Source organism: Scyliorhinus canicula, chromosome 11 (genome assembly GCF_902713615.1).
Source record: "Scyliorhinus canicula chromosome 11, sScyCan1.1, whole genome shotgun sequence".
Taxonomy (NCBI): Eukaryota; Metazoa; Chordata; class Chondrichthyes; order Carcharhiniformes; family Scyliorhinidae; genus Scyliorhinus; species Scyliorhinus canicula.
The window spans coordinates 19,284,255-19,298,338 of record NC_052156.1 but is presented as its reverse complement, the minus strand read 5'-3'; the positions used below and the strand labels follow the sequence as shown (position 1 = coordinate 19,298,338).

The window sequence follows — 14,084 nt, the reverse complement described above, 5'->3', positions numbered from 1 at the left end:
GCATTGGATTTTGCTCATGATGAATTTCAATCAGGTTATCTGGATGGCATCAACTACTTGTCTATAATGATGGGGGAACAGTCAATTACTCACTGGTATGTCGATGTATTTTGAAATACTCTATTGACTAATGTATTTGCTGGTTTTATGTAAGCACCTAAATTTGAAATACTAATGGTGACTCAGAGAAAGCAGTCATGTATCAACAAAAGCTTCACAACCTCAACAGGGAAACAAAACCTGAGTCCCGAAGTATAAATTTCAAATTCACATCGCCCAGTGTGAACTGCTGTACTGCTTGCCTCTGAGTCAGAAAGTCGTGGGCTCAAGTCACACTCCAGGCCTTGAGCACGTAACCTTGACTGACCACAATGCAGCACTGACAAGGTGCTGATTTCAGGTGAGATGTTGTACCGTGGCCCCATCCAGCTGCTTATAAGGAATTAAAAGATCCCATGGGAGTGCGCAGAATGAACAAAGCGCTATGTTACCGAACCTCAACAATCACCACCAGAAGTAGATTTTCTGGGCATCCATGTCGTTTGTTATTTATGGGATTTGCTGAGCTGGATTTTCCCCACTGAATTGGGATTCGCCAGTCAGGTCATTTCCCGATGTTGCATTCCAGCCTCCTATGTAAACCCACATGGACATGGTATTCCCCCAGGCCCCAACGAGCCGCCCGTTTGGGAGTCGGGGTTGGGCTGGAGTTGGGGCTGCTGCCTCTTTGAAGCAAGTCCAAGGTGGGAAGGCAGGCAGGTGGACACTGGGGCAGGGACGTTAGAAGGCCTGCCAGAGTTTACTGGGAAGATTGATCCAGTACTATTCACGACCCCTAGGCACCCTAGCCCTCACCTTCCCCCCTTCCTCCACCCACCCCCATTCCCTTTGCAGGTTGAAATATCTCTCATGCCCCCTCCCTACCCATATGCCCCCCATACCCACTTACCCAATATCCACCTTGGGAAGAACATAAATCCTACAATAACACGGAGATATCATGTAATACTCTTGACAAAATCAATGGTTATCTATTCAAACACACTTGAATAAGCTTACTGCGCTTAAATTCTCAATTTCTGTCAAAATAAACAAGCAGCCATTCAAAAACTACTTCAAAGATTTATAATCCTGTTAATGAGACGGCCAATTAATCAAAGCTCACAGTCGTCTTGACAGCTGTGTAAACAATCCCAAATGAACTGAATCCATTAGTGGAGTTTGGAACTCAACCAAGCATTCATAATGTGATTCCATTGCAAAACTGAATAAACAGAGCCTGCAGAGTTGAATATATTAACGCTTTTTGGAGATAACGGAAAAGATGGCTAGCCATCTGGTCCGTTTTTTCAGAGGTTCCAAAGCTGTCTGGACTTTAGATAAACATAAGAATAAAAGCACGGTGAGAAGTTGCTATCTGATTCTCAATGCTTTTTATTGCATAAGAGCCCTTAATGTACTGGAGAAAGTACTCTACTGCATCTGGACACTTGCACAGTGCTGGCCAATTTTACAGCCACATCCTTTTTAAGGATTAAACCCTATGATAAATCACTATTAAAAGCATATTTATCATGAGGCATCTATTTATAACATTTGGAGTTGACAACACATTTTAAATTTATCTGTCAAAAGATTCCAGACTCTACAACAGGCTTCACCCAGGGCTCACGACTGACTGACCTGATGTATTTCACACGGACTTTAGGAACCCACCTGCATCGCTGAAGATCTCAAACTCAGGGAAAATCAAAATTGAGGCAGATATTTACAAGGTTGAACCCAATGTCACTAATGAATGTGCATTGGGTCGTGACCTGCAATCTTTCCTGCTCTGGTCAAAATGGCGGCTGGTGGGAACTTGCTAAGAAAGAAAGATTTGCGATGCCCCCCCCCCCCCCCTCCATTTTTGGCTGCCCGATGCGGGTCATTCCAGTGAGGCCCACTGTGCCTAACAGCTGCTGTATTTGTCTACCTAATAAAAGGAACTGCATTTCAAAGTGATCTATTGGCTATATAATTGTCAGAACATTCTGAATATGTAAAAAGATATATAAAAGGAAATTTGTTCATTCATCTCGTGAAATCTGATACATATTCTAATTTACTCTCTTTGGGAGCTTCTCAGTAAGGCAGGCGGTTCAGGGTTACTGTATCCTTGAAGGTCTGCATTTTCAAAGCTATTTATTCAGCACAAGATCAATGCAGGTAAACATTTTCTCTAAATAGCAGCACAGAAATCTTTGGGCTAAAAGCATTTCAGAACAGCAATCTCCTGGAGTTTAGCTTTTATCGTTTTTTAACGTAATGCAGGTACAGCTTGTTTTTGACATCTGTGTTTGAGAGCACTCCTGCTGCAGGTTGTTATTGGAGAACTGTAGAGTGTAATCAAAGTGCTCATTTCAGGCATTGAAAAATACATACGATGCGTAACTCCCGCTCCTGTAAGGAGCAGGGTCTTATTTATTTTTGTTCCTCGTTGATACAAGGTCACTTTAGAAAATGAAAAATGAAATGAAAATCGCTTATTGTCACGAGTAGGCTTCAACGAAGTTGCTGTGAAAAGCCCCTAGTCACCACATTCCGGCGCCTGTCCGGGGAGGCTGGTACTGGAATCGAACCGTGCTGCTGGCCTGCTTGGTCTGCTTTAAAAGCCAGCGATTTAGCCGAGTGAGCTAGAGTTCATCATGTGACATACTGATGACATCATCGGCAGTTTGGGCAGGCTAACAGTCGGCCTACATTAGCAGCCTGTGTGACAACACCTTCTCAATAAAGCTCTTGTTTGCTTTCTACCTTCGCGGTCTGCCAATAGCACAAAGAAAACTGACGACGGGAAGTTAGGAATTCACGCTGCAAACAACTCGAAAAGGAGCCACTGAAATCCGGCGAGTAAAAAATAAAATCACCAATCCACGCTGCAGCCATCCAAAAAGATTTAAGATGGTAAAAACATCACAACAACAAAGCTGGCAATGGAGGGGTGCCAAATAACAGCAGAAGCCAACGAAGAAACCAAAGTTTAAACAGAGAGTTTGGAAGAAGCAGCATCAATGAAGAAGCTGCCACGTGCTCTGCTCGGAACATTCTGGAACAGTGCTCAAGTGCTCCCTGCACTGCGAGTTGCAAGCAAAGTGAAAAATTAATTGAGAGCAGGGGAAAGGCACAGATTTAGCTCCAGATGACCTTGTTTGAAAAACAAAGAAGCGAGGTACTGCAAATAATTTTGTGGCACATTTGAAATTATGCAAGCCTTCCCTTTGCAAAAATGGCGGAGGTTTTTGGCAACATGGGTCCCTGTGATGAAAGCAATGGAATCGAGAGCTCAGATGCTGAAAGATTCAAATACTTTGTCCAGGCGCACAAAATTGAGACAGATTCTGCAGTCCTAACTTTCTTGAGTCCAATTGGGGAGCTGGAGAATTAACCCTTAATCTCCTGAAAAGTCTGGTGCAGTCATAAAAATCAGGCTCAAAAACCTCTGATGAGATTGTGGAGATACTGCAGCGCCATTCCTCACATAAGCCTTCGGTCATTGTCGAGAAGTCCAGGTTCCATAAATGTAACCAACAATTAAGTCCGAGCATTAAAATCCATATGGCATCAACTGAAACCGGAACGCAGGTTCGAAATTGCCATCGATGTGCAAGAACTGGGCACACTGCAGCAGATTGCTGGAGTAAAGTCAGGGCAGCACGGTAGCATGGTGGTTAGCATAAATGCTTCACAGCTCCAGGGTCCCAGGTTCGATTCCCAGCTGGGTCACTGTCTGTGTGGAGTCTGCACGTCCTCCCCGTGTGTGCGTGGGTTTCCTCCAGGTGCTCCGGTTTCCTCCCACAGTCCAAAGATGTGCGGGTTAGGTGGATTGGCCAAGCTAAATTGCCCATAGTGTCCTAAAAAGTAAGGTTAAGGGGGGGGGGGGGGGGTTGTTGGGTTATGGGTATAGGGTGGATACGTGGGTTTGAGTAGAGTGATCATTGCTCGGCACAACATCGAGGGCCGAAGGGCCTGTTCTGTGCTGTACTGTTCTATGTTCTAAAGATGCAAAATGTGAAGACTGTGGTAAAAAGGGGCACATCAAACATGCGTGTTGGAGAAAGAAACTGCAAGTTCCAACCGAGAATTATAAAAAGCAAGAACCAAACATCAAGTGAAAGTTTGAATAGAGGGAAAAATATCCGCGTGATACAAAAAGGGCGTGAAAAAGAACCAGAGTCGCAGACAGATAATGGACTGTCATTGAACGTACTGGCCATTGCTGCTGCAAAGAACCATTGCTGGGTCATAGATGAAATTGGAGGTGGACACTGATGCAACTATTTCATTGGTACCAGAAACTCTTCACCAGGAGAAACTACAACATATCGCCTTAAAACCCACAAATATAAAACTTAAAACCTATACCGAGTAAGTGGTGCCATTGAGCGGCAATATCAATGTTAATTTGCAGCTAAACGGACAGACCACAGACTTGTCCCTGCACATTGTTAAAGGTAACTATCCAGCCCTAATGGTGAGAACCTGGCTGGAGAGAATTGAGCTAAAGTGGGCCAAGCTAAATCTCACATCAGATGCTGAAGCAGGACACAACCAAAAGACTACAGGAACAGAAAGTAGCAGCTGTTGCAAAAGCAGTAAAAACAGCTGTGGTCAAGGCTCAGGCGAGCAGCGCTAGGACCAAGATGACAAAGGCTCAACATCCAGCAGAGCGGAGCCGCTGATTGGCTGTTGCGGGGAAAATTTACATCAGTGCATTGTGGTCACTGTATCTAGAAGGTGTACCTGAGCAAGACACCCTGCATGTTCAAGTAAAGGCAAGCATCCAGCAGAGGGCAGCAGAGCAAAGCTGCTGATTGGCTGTTGTGAAAGATTTGCATCAGTGCATTGCGGTCGCTGTATCCAGAAGGTGTACCTGAACAGGACACCCTCTGTGTTCAAGTGAAGGCAAGCATCCAGCAGAGGGCAGCAGAGCAGAACTGCTGATTGGCTGTTGCAGGGAAAATTTGCATCAATGCATTGCGGTCACTGTATCCAGAAGGTGGTTTGTGGAGGAGCTGTTGTCAAGTGGCAGGAGATCTCAGACCCGTCTTATGCTCCTCTAGCTCAATGTGGGAGTTCAGGGACGTGGCTGATGTCCCTGACTCCTTCATGTGCGGGAAGTGTGTCCAGCTGCAGCTCTTGTTAGACTGCATGACGGCTCTGGAACTGCGGATGGACTCACTTTGGAGCATCCGCGATGCTGAGGAGGTTGTGGATAGCATGTTTAGCGAATTGGTCACACCACAGATTAGGATTGCTGAGGGAGAAAGGGAATGGGTGACCAAAAGGCAGAGAAAAAGCAGGAAGGCAGTGCAGGTGTCCCCTGCGGTCATCTCCCTCCAAATCATTTGGGATACTGTTGGGAGAGATGGCTCACCAGGGTAAGGCAGCAGTAGCCAGATTCATGGCACCATGGCTGGCTCTGCTGTACAGAAGGGCGTTAAAAAGAATGGAAGGGCTAGAGTTATAGGGGATTCAATTAAAGGGAGTAGATAGACGGTTCTGTGGACGAAAACGAGACTCACGAATGGGATGTTGTCTCCCAGGTGCACAGGTCAGGGATGTCTCAGATCGGCTTCAGAACATTCTGAAGGGGGAGGGTGAACAGCCAGTTGTCGTGGTGCATAAAGGCACCAATGATATAGGCACAAAACAGGATGAGGACCTACAAGTAGAATTTAGGGAGTTAGGAGTCAAGTTAAAAAGTCGGACCTCAGACGTTGTAATCTCAGGATTAATCTACAAATTGGACGGTCTACACCTGGGCAGGACTGGAACCATTGTCCTTGGGGGTGCTTTTGCTAACGCTGTTGGGGAGGGTTTAAACTAATGTGGCAGGGGGGTGGAAACCAAATGAGGAGGTTAGTGGACAGTAAGGAGGTAGTAACTAAAGCCTGTAAGGAACTAGATCATAAAGCCAGTGTGATTAAGGGGAAGAGTAGGCGGGGAGCAGATGATGGACGCAAAGGGACTGGTGGTCTGAGGTGCATTTATTTTAATGCAAGAAGTGTAGTAGGGAAAGCAGATGAACTTAGGGCTTGGATTAGTACCTGGGAGTATGATGTTATTGCTATTACTGAGACTTGGTTGAGGGAAGGGCATGATTGGCAACTAAATATCCCAGGATATTGATGCTTCAGACGGGATAGAGAGGGACGTAAAACGGTGGAGGAGTTACATTACTGGTCAGAGAGGATATCACAGCTGTGCTGAAGGAGGGCACTATGGAGGACTCGAGCAGTGAGGCAATATGGGCAGAGCTCAGAAATAGGAAGGGTGCGGTAACAATGTTGGGGCTGTACCACAGACCTCCCAATAGTGAGCATGAGATAGAGGTACAAATATGTAAACAGATTATGGAAAGGTGTAGGAGCAACAGGGTGGTGGTGATCGGAGATTTTAATTTTCCCAACACTCACTGGAATACACTTATTGTCAAAGGTCTAGATGGAGAATTTGTAAGGAGCATCCAGGAGGGTTTTTTAGAGCAGTATGTAAATAGTCCAACTCGGGAATGGGCCATACTGGACCTGGTGTTGGGGAATGAGCCCGGCCAGGTGGTTGAAGTTTCAGTCGGGGATTACTTTGGGAATAGTGATCACAATTCCGTAAGTTTTAGAATACTCATGGACAAAGATGAGAGTGGTCCTAAAGGAAGAGTGCTAAATTGGGGGAAGGCCAACTATACCAAAATTCAGCAGGAACTGGGGAATGTGGATTGGGAGCAACTGTTTGAAGGTAAATCCACATTTGATATGTGGGAGGCTTTTAAAGAGAGGTTGATTAGAGTGCAGGACAGACATGTCCCTGTGAAAATGAGTGATTGAAATGGTAAGATTAGAGAACTATGGATGACAGGTGAAATTGTGAAACTAGCTAAGAGGAAAAAGGAAGCATACATAAGATCTAGGCGATTGAAGACAGACGAAGCTTTGGAAGGATATCGGGAATGTAGGACCATTCTGAAACGAGGAATCAAGAGGGCTAAAAGGGGTCATGAAATATCTTTAGCAAACAGGGTTAAGGAAAATCCCAAAGCCTTTTATTCATATATAAGGAGCAAGACGGTAACTAGAGAAAGGGCTAGCCCACTCAAGGACAAAGGAGGAAAGTTATGCGTGGAGTCAGAGAAAATGGGTGAGATTCTTAACGAGTACTTTGCATCGGTATTCACCGAGGAGAGGGACATGATGGATGTTGAGGTTAGGGATAGATGTTTGATTACTCTAGGTGAAGTTGGCATAAGGAGGGAGGATATTTGGGTATTCTAAAAGGCATTAAGGTGGCCAAATCCCCAGGTCCGGATGGGATCTATCCCAGGTTACTGAGGGAAGTGAGAGAGGGATGTCATAACACCTTAGGGAATAAAACGACTGCTGATTGTAAACAACGGCAACAACAGGAGCGATTGGAGCCAGCACAGAACTTCATGAAGAATGTTTGGATGGGAGTTGCTCCAGATGACCAAATGAAGAGAGTTGGAACTGTGCAGAGTGTAGTCTGCAAAACCAATATTCCTTACCTTTTTCACTCTGTACAACAGCACCTGAGGTCCAATGAACATACCAACATCAAGAATTACCGTCGCCTCACTTCGTTTAATAAGCCAATCCTAAAGGCTAAATTTGATACGTTCTTAAAGGGTGTGAACCCTTTTGGGAATCCTCAGGAGCAGCGGTTCAACTAGATAGTTTAGAAGTTACTTTCCAGAAAGAAGAGCTAAAATGTGAAGGTGAATGCAGCGAGAATAAAACCTCGAGAGGAGAGACCCGGGGTCTGAAGGAGGCACGCTACAATTTGGAGAAGGCATCGCAGAGAGTGTGTCAAGTGAAAATCGGTACATACCCGGGAACCTGACAATACCCGAAACAACTGTGGGAGACAGCTGAGGACATGTCAACACCAAGTCGACCTCCAAATCCGATGTCGATTCTGGTTGAGATAACAGCGGACGAAGTACAAACGCAACCAAAAACACCAGAGGCTACAGTCAACATGAAAACATGATGCTGAGGTTCTCCGACAACGACACAGGAATCAACATCCTCTGAAACATCTAACTTATGTGCTCATATTGTAAATTTTAATTGTTACGTTATGCTGTGTTTCATTGCAGAAACCCCTGATGTAATTGGGGAGGAAAATGTTGTGTCTTCATGTTTCTTCCTAGTTGGGACAAGGTCACTTTAAGAGTTCAACCACTTGACATATTGATGGTGTCATTGGGAGTTTGAGCAGGCTAACTGTCTCTACACTAGCAGCCTATGTGACAACATCTTCCCAATAAAGCTCTTGTTTATTTTGCACTTTTGTGGTCTGCAAGCTTCTCTTTTAAAGGCACCATGTTAATCATGTTCATTCCCAATTTATGAAAAGGGTTCTCCATGAAATAACATTTTTTCTCTTTTTCCTGTACCAATCTGAGCTGGCTGGTGAAATGGATTTCTACAATTGACCCCAGGGCCTCTGTGCTAGAAAATCAGTAGATGATCTCACTCATTATCGCACTGGCTATCCTCACCACTGCTCAAAGTGTGTGTGGATGATGGCTGAGTACGGGATCAGATCAGTGCAATGTCCCACAGTCTATTGCTTGGCAACTCCTGCTGCCCAGATTTCACAAGAATGGATCATGTACCAGTAGATAACAGAGTGCTATACTGTGCTCAGCACTCAACATTACACTCTGATTAGGAGAATGGATAAAAAACAGGTCAAACAGCTGTCAATCAAATCTGGCTTTGACATTTACTTCTGTCTGTACATGTGTGTATATAGCACCTCGTTCACATCCCCTAAGTATCTCAAACTGCTCAATTAATTATTTTGGAATGGAAAGACTTGTTATGTAAACAAACATGGCAATACATTTGCAAGCTGAGGTCCCACAAGAAGCACTGAGATAAATGACAATCTGCTTTTAGTGCTGTTGATTGAGGGAGGACTATTAAACTCCGGACACCAGGGTACTCTGCACTTTCTTCACAAGTACCATTTGGTGTTTAATATTCTCATAAACACGTAGAGCACTCAAACCGGAACTGGCTTAACATCACATCCAAAGGACAGAATCTTCATTCACTGAGCCTTCAGTATTGTCTAGAAAATTTGCTCAAAATGGGACTTGAACACACAACATTTTGACTCTGAGGTGAAATTGCTACCAACTGAGCCTAGCTGAGCATCCTAAGGACATGTGATATCCAAGTTCATACAACAAACATAACACATTAGACCTCAGGAAACCTTCCTGTAAGCAGTCCATGTCCACATCAAGCAAGACCTGGACAACATTCAGGCTTGGGCTAATAAGTGGCAAGCAACATCTGCAACACACAAGTGCTCAGCAATGACCACCTCGAACAAGAAATAATCTAACCATCTCCCCTTGACACACAACAGCATTACCAACGCTGAATTAATACCCTGGGATCTACCATTGACCAGAAACTTAGCTAGACTAGCCATGAAAATACTGTAGCTGCAAGAGTAGGTCAGAGGCTGGGAATGCTGTAGTGAATAGATCACCTCCTGACTCTCCAAAAACTGTCCACCATCTACAAGGCACAAACCAGAGGTGTGATGGAATACTCTCCATTTGGCTGGATGAGTGCAGCTCTCACAAAACTTGAAGCTCAAAACTATCCAGGAATTTTGAGTTTGATTTATTGCCACGTGTACCGAGATACAGTGAAAAGTATTGTTATACATAGAGTACAGACAGATCATTCCGTACATGAAAAATATAGGACGTACGATAAATACACACTGCAACATAGGTACAGGCATCGGGTGAGCATATGGAGTGTAGTACTACTCAGTAGAGAAGATGTGTGAAGAGGCCAGTTCAGTCTATAAGAGGGTCATTCAAACGTATGTTAACAGTGGGTAAGAGGATGTTTTTGAACCTATTAGTGCATGTTCTCAGACTTTTGTATCTCCAGCTTAATGGAAGAAGTTGGAAGAGAGAATAACCCGGGTGGGAGGGGTCTTCGATTATGCTGCCCGCTTTCCCAAGGCAGTGGGAGGTGTAGACAGAGTCAATGGATGGGAGGCACGTTCACATGATGGACTGAGCTGTGTTCACAGCTCTCTATAGTTTCATATGGTCTTGAGCTGAGCAGTTGCCATACCAGCCTATTATGTAGCCATATAGGATGCTTTCTATGGTGCATCTGTAAAGATAGGTAAGAGTCAATGTGGACTTGCCGAATTTCTTAGTTTCCTGAGGGTGTATTGGCGCTGTTGTGCTTTCTTGGTTGTAACGTCGACGTGGGTGGACCAGGACAGATTGTTGGTGATGTGCACACCCAGGAAGTTGAAGCTGTCAACCATCTCCACCTCGGCACCATTGATGCTGACAGGGGTGTGTACAATACTTTGTTTCCTGAAGGTAATGACCAGCTCTTTAGTTTTGCAGACATTGAGGAAGAGATTGTTGTCGTTAGACCACGCCACTAGGTTCTCCGTCTCCCGTCTGTAATCTGATTCATCGTTGTTCGAGATCTGACCCACTATGGTCGTGTCATCAGCAAATTTGTAGATGAAGTTGGAGCCAAATTTCGCCACAGTCATGTGTGCGTATAGGGAGTATAGTAGGGGGCTAAGTACGCAACCTTGCGGGGCCCCGGTTTGAGGACTATTGTGGAGGAGGTGTTGCTGTTTATCCTTACTATTGTAGTCTGTGGATGAGGAAGTCGAGGATCCAGTTGCTGAGGGAGGAGCCAAGTCCTAGGTTTTGGAGTTTTGATATGAGCTTGGCTGACATGCCGTTTACTTGATTAGCACCCTGTCCACTACCTTTAACATACACTCCCTCCACCGTATATGTGCAGTGGCAGCAGTTTGCACCATATACAAGATGCACTGCAGCAACTCAGCAAGGCTCTGCCAACAACACCTTCCAAACCTTCTACCACCTTGAAGGAAAATGCAGCAGTTACATGGGAACGGCAAGAGCAGCTGGTTCGTCTCTGAGCCACTCGTCATACTGACTTGGAACTATATCGCTGTTTCTTCAGATCCCTGTCTGGAACTGGCTTCCTCACAGCACTGTGGATGCACATACACCAGAAGGGCTGCAGATTAGTTCAAGAAAGTTGCTCACCATCACCTTCTCAAGAAACATTAGGGATGAATGACAAATGCTGGACTTGCCAGCAATGCTCACATCCTATGAAGGAATTTTTAAAAAAGCAAAAAATAAAATAAAAATCATGGAATGATTTGGATGCTTTTTATCAAATGCTCAGCCTTGATTGGAAGTGAATCCCTGGCATTAATAATATTTGGCATCATTATAGATACCACTTCAAGCTGCAAGGTCAAAAATGACAAGTTACGTTCCTGTAATTTTATCGTGCATTTAATAAAAAGCAGTCTGTTCTTCACATACACCATCAGTACCGATGTGTAAATGGTGACAAGGAAGTATGTTTGTCAGCTCTCCAACCACCAATTTCATCCATCTGTCAAGGATCAGCAGTTTGAGCGCAGCTGCCTACATTGTTCCACTCCACTGAGCTAACTGTCAACCTTTAATGAAAAAATACCAACACATACTGCAAATGGTACATGGAGGAAGAACCCTGATAGCTGCCTACAAGTGACAGCTGCGCGTCAAAATGGTAAAATGCAGATTTGTGCATGTCACAAGGGTAATTTCAACCATAATGATTGCCACTAGGGGAAGCATGGTGATGGAGCAAAACCACACCAGGCGAGACTGCACCTGGAGTACTGTTTACAGTTTTGGTTTCCCGATCTAAGGGAGGATAGACTTGCCTTTGGAAGGCGGTACAGGAAAAGGTTGATTCTTGGGATAAGAGGGCTGTCCTATGATGAGAAGCTGAGTAAACTCAGGGCAGCATGGTAGTACAGTGGTTTGCACTGTTGCTTCACAGCGCCAGGGACCCGGGTTCGATTCCCGGCTTGGGTCATTGTCTGTGTAGAGTCTGCACGTTCTCCCTGTGTCTGCGCTGGTTTCCTCCGGGCGCTCTGGTTTCCTCCCACAAGACCCGAAAGATGTGCTTGTTAGGTGAATTGGACATTCAGAATTCTCCCACTGTGTATCTGAACAGGCACCGGCAACTAGGGGATTTTCACAGTAACTTCATTGCAGTGTTAATGTAAGCCTACTTTTTCTGTTCATTTGTTATTATTTCTTGTGAAAGTTTTTCTTCAGAGAGAAGGAATTGACTTAAGGTTCTGTATTTGTGCTCACAAGCTTCCCGACAGTTACCTCCTGAATGCTGTAAGAAGACACTTGGGATAGAGATTATCTAGGTTACATCCTGGTCTGTCAGCCAGGGAATGGTACACAGAGAAACCAGAAACTGAAAAAAAAACATACACAGAAAAACAACATCTGGTGTTAGCAACTGTCCCTCAATGCCCTGATAGTTCTGCTTTGTATACTTAGTGTTAATGTGGCTTTTCTGTTTGTGTTCAGACAACACTCAGACTAATTTTTAATAGCCCTTTCCTTTCTGAGCTGGATTTTCTGTCATTAATCAGACACCATCTGGAGTGAGAATCTCCCAGATGTTCCTTGAGTGCCAATATTAATATATGTTCTGTCTACTCTGCTGTAACTAACTAAACAAGTCATTAGTATTGCAGCATATACAGAAGCATTTAAGATACTCACAACTGTTAATGTGTGCCTTTCCGCACACCTAAAAAGAAGCAGGAGTCAGATGACTGGATTCTCCCAACGGGCGGCTAAGTGCTGCGCCAGAGTAAAAACGGGAGTGTTTTACTCTGGCGTCGGCGCCTGTTCCGGGACCCCATTCTGCGGCCCACAGTGGCTAGGACGGCACTGGAGCGGCCTCCGCCACTCCAGATGCCGATCCCAGCCTGAACGCGGCACCGCGGGGTCCGCGCATGTGCTGTTGGGCCGGCGCCAACTAGCGCATGCGCAGTGGCCTTCTTCCCCACAGTGGCCCCTATGCCAAATGGCACAGGGCTACAGGAGCCGGCACGGAGGAAAGGAGGCTGGGGGACAGAGAGGCCGGCCCGCCGATCTGTAGACCCGATCGCAGGCCTAGCCACTATGGAACGCCCCCCCCCCCCACCCCCCCCCCCCCCCCCCCCCCTCCCGGTGTCATCCCCCCCTATAGGCTGCTCCGGCCCCTTCAACGCTGTGGTCCCGCCGGCCCAAATGATGATTGAATGGTGCCAGTGGGACTCAGCTTTTTGGTGACGGCCGCTCGGTCCATCCGGGCCAGAGAATCGGCACGCAAGCCCGTCCCGGGCCGGAGAGTCGGCGCATATCCTGACCGGTGCCATGCCGGCGCCAATGGCGCCAATTCTCCGCACTGCGATTCGTGCGCACCGCGCCGATTCTCTGACCCGGCAGGAGGTCGGAGAATTCCACCCCTCAATTATGTGAGTAGATTGGTGGAGCTGGGTTGTTCTCTTGTGAGCAGAAATGTTGAGAGGAGATTTGATTGAAGCATTCAAAATGATGAGAGGTGTGGACAGGACAATCGGGAGAAACTGTTCCCATTGGGAGCAGGGTTGAGAACCAAAGTATTCTTAATTAATATGATTTAGCAAAAGAAGCGTCAGCGACTTGGGGAGAAACACTTTTACTCAGCGAGTGGATACGATCAGGAGTGCACTGCCTGTGAGTGTGGTGGTGGCAGGTTCAATTGTGGCTCTCAAAAAAGAACTGGTTAATTTATCGGAAGACTAATAATTGCAGTGCAATGTGGAACAAACAGGGAGCAGGACTAGCTGAGACTCTTTTCCAGAAGAACCGGCATGGATAAGACTGGCTGAATGGCTTCCTTCTGTGCTGTAACCATTCTATGAATCTATTCTAGGCCTCAGCAGCTGGCACAGTAGCATTGAATTTACCAATCAGTGCTACCAATACTTGAAGGCAGTGTGGATTTGTAAAATCTACCTTAGCATCTATTATAGTTCTTTCCCTCCTTATCAGATTCCTCTCCCACCTCAGGTGTTTTGTGGCTCAGTATACCTTTTTAAAAAATAAATTTAGAGTACCCAATTCATTTTTTCCAATTAAGAGGCAATTT

The 14,084-nt window shown here is 45.5% G+C and overlaps 1 protein-coding gene across 2 annotated transcripts in view; it reads left to right on the top strand.

The window, feature by feature from the left end:
* The window catches only part of LOC119973878 (copine-9-like), a 540,456-nt gene that overhangs the window by 239,187 nt on the left and 287,185 nt on the right, over positions 1 to 14,084 (top strand). The gene's annotated exons all lie outside the window — the stretch shown is intronic.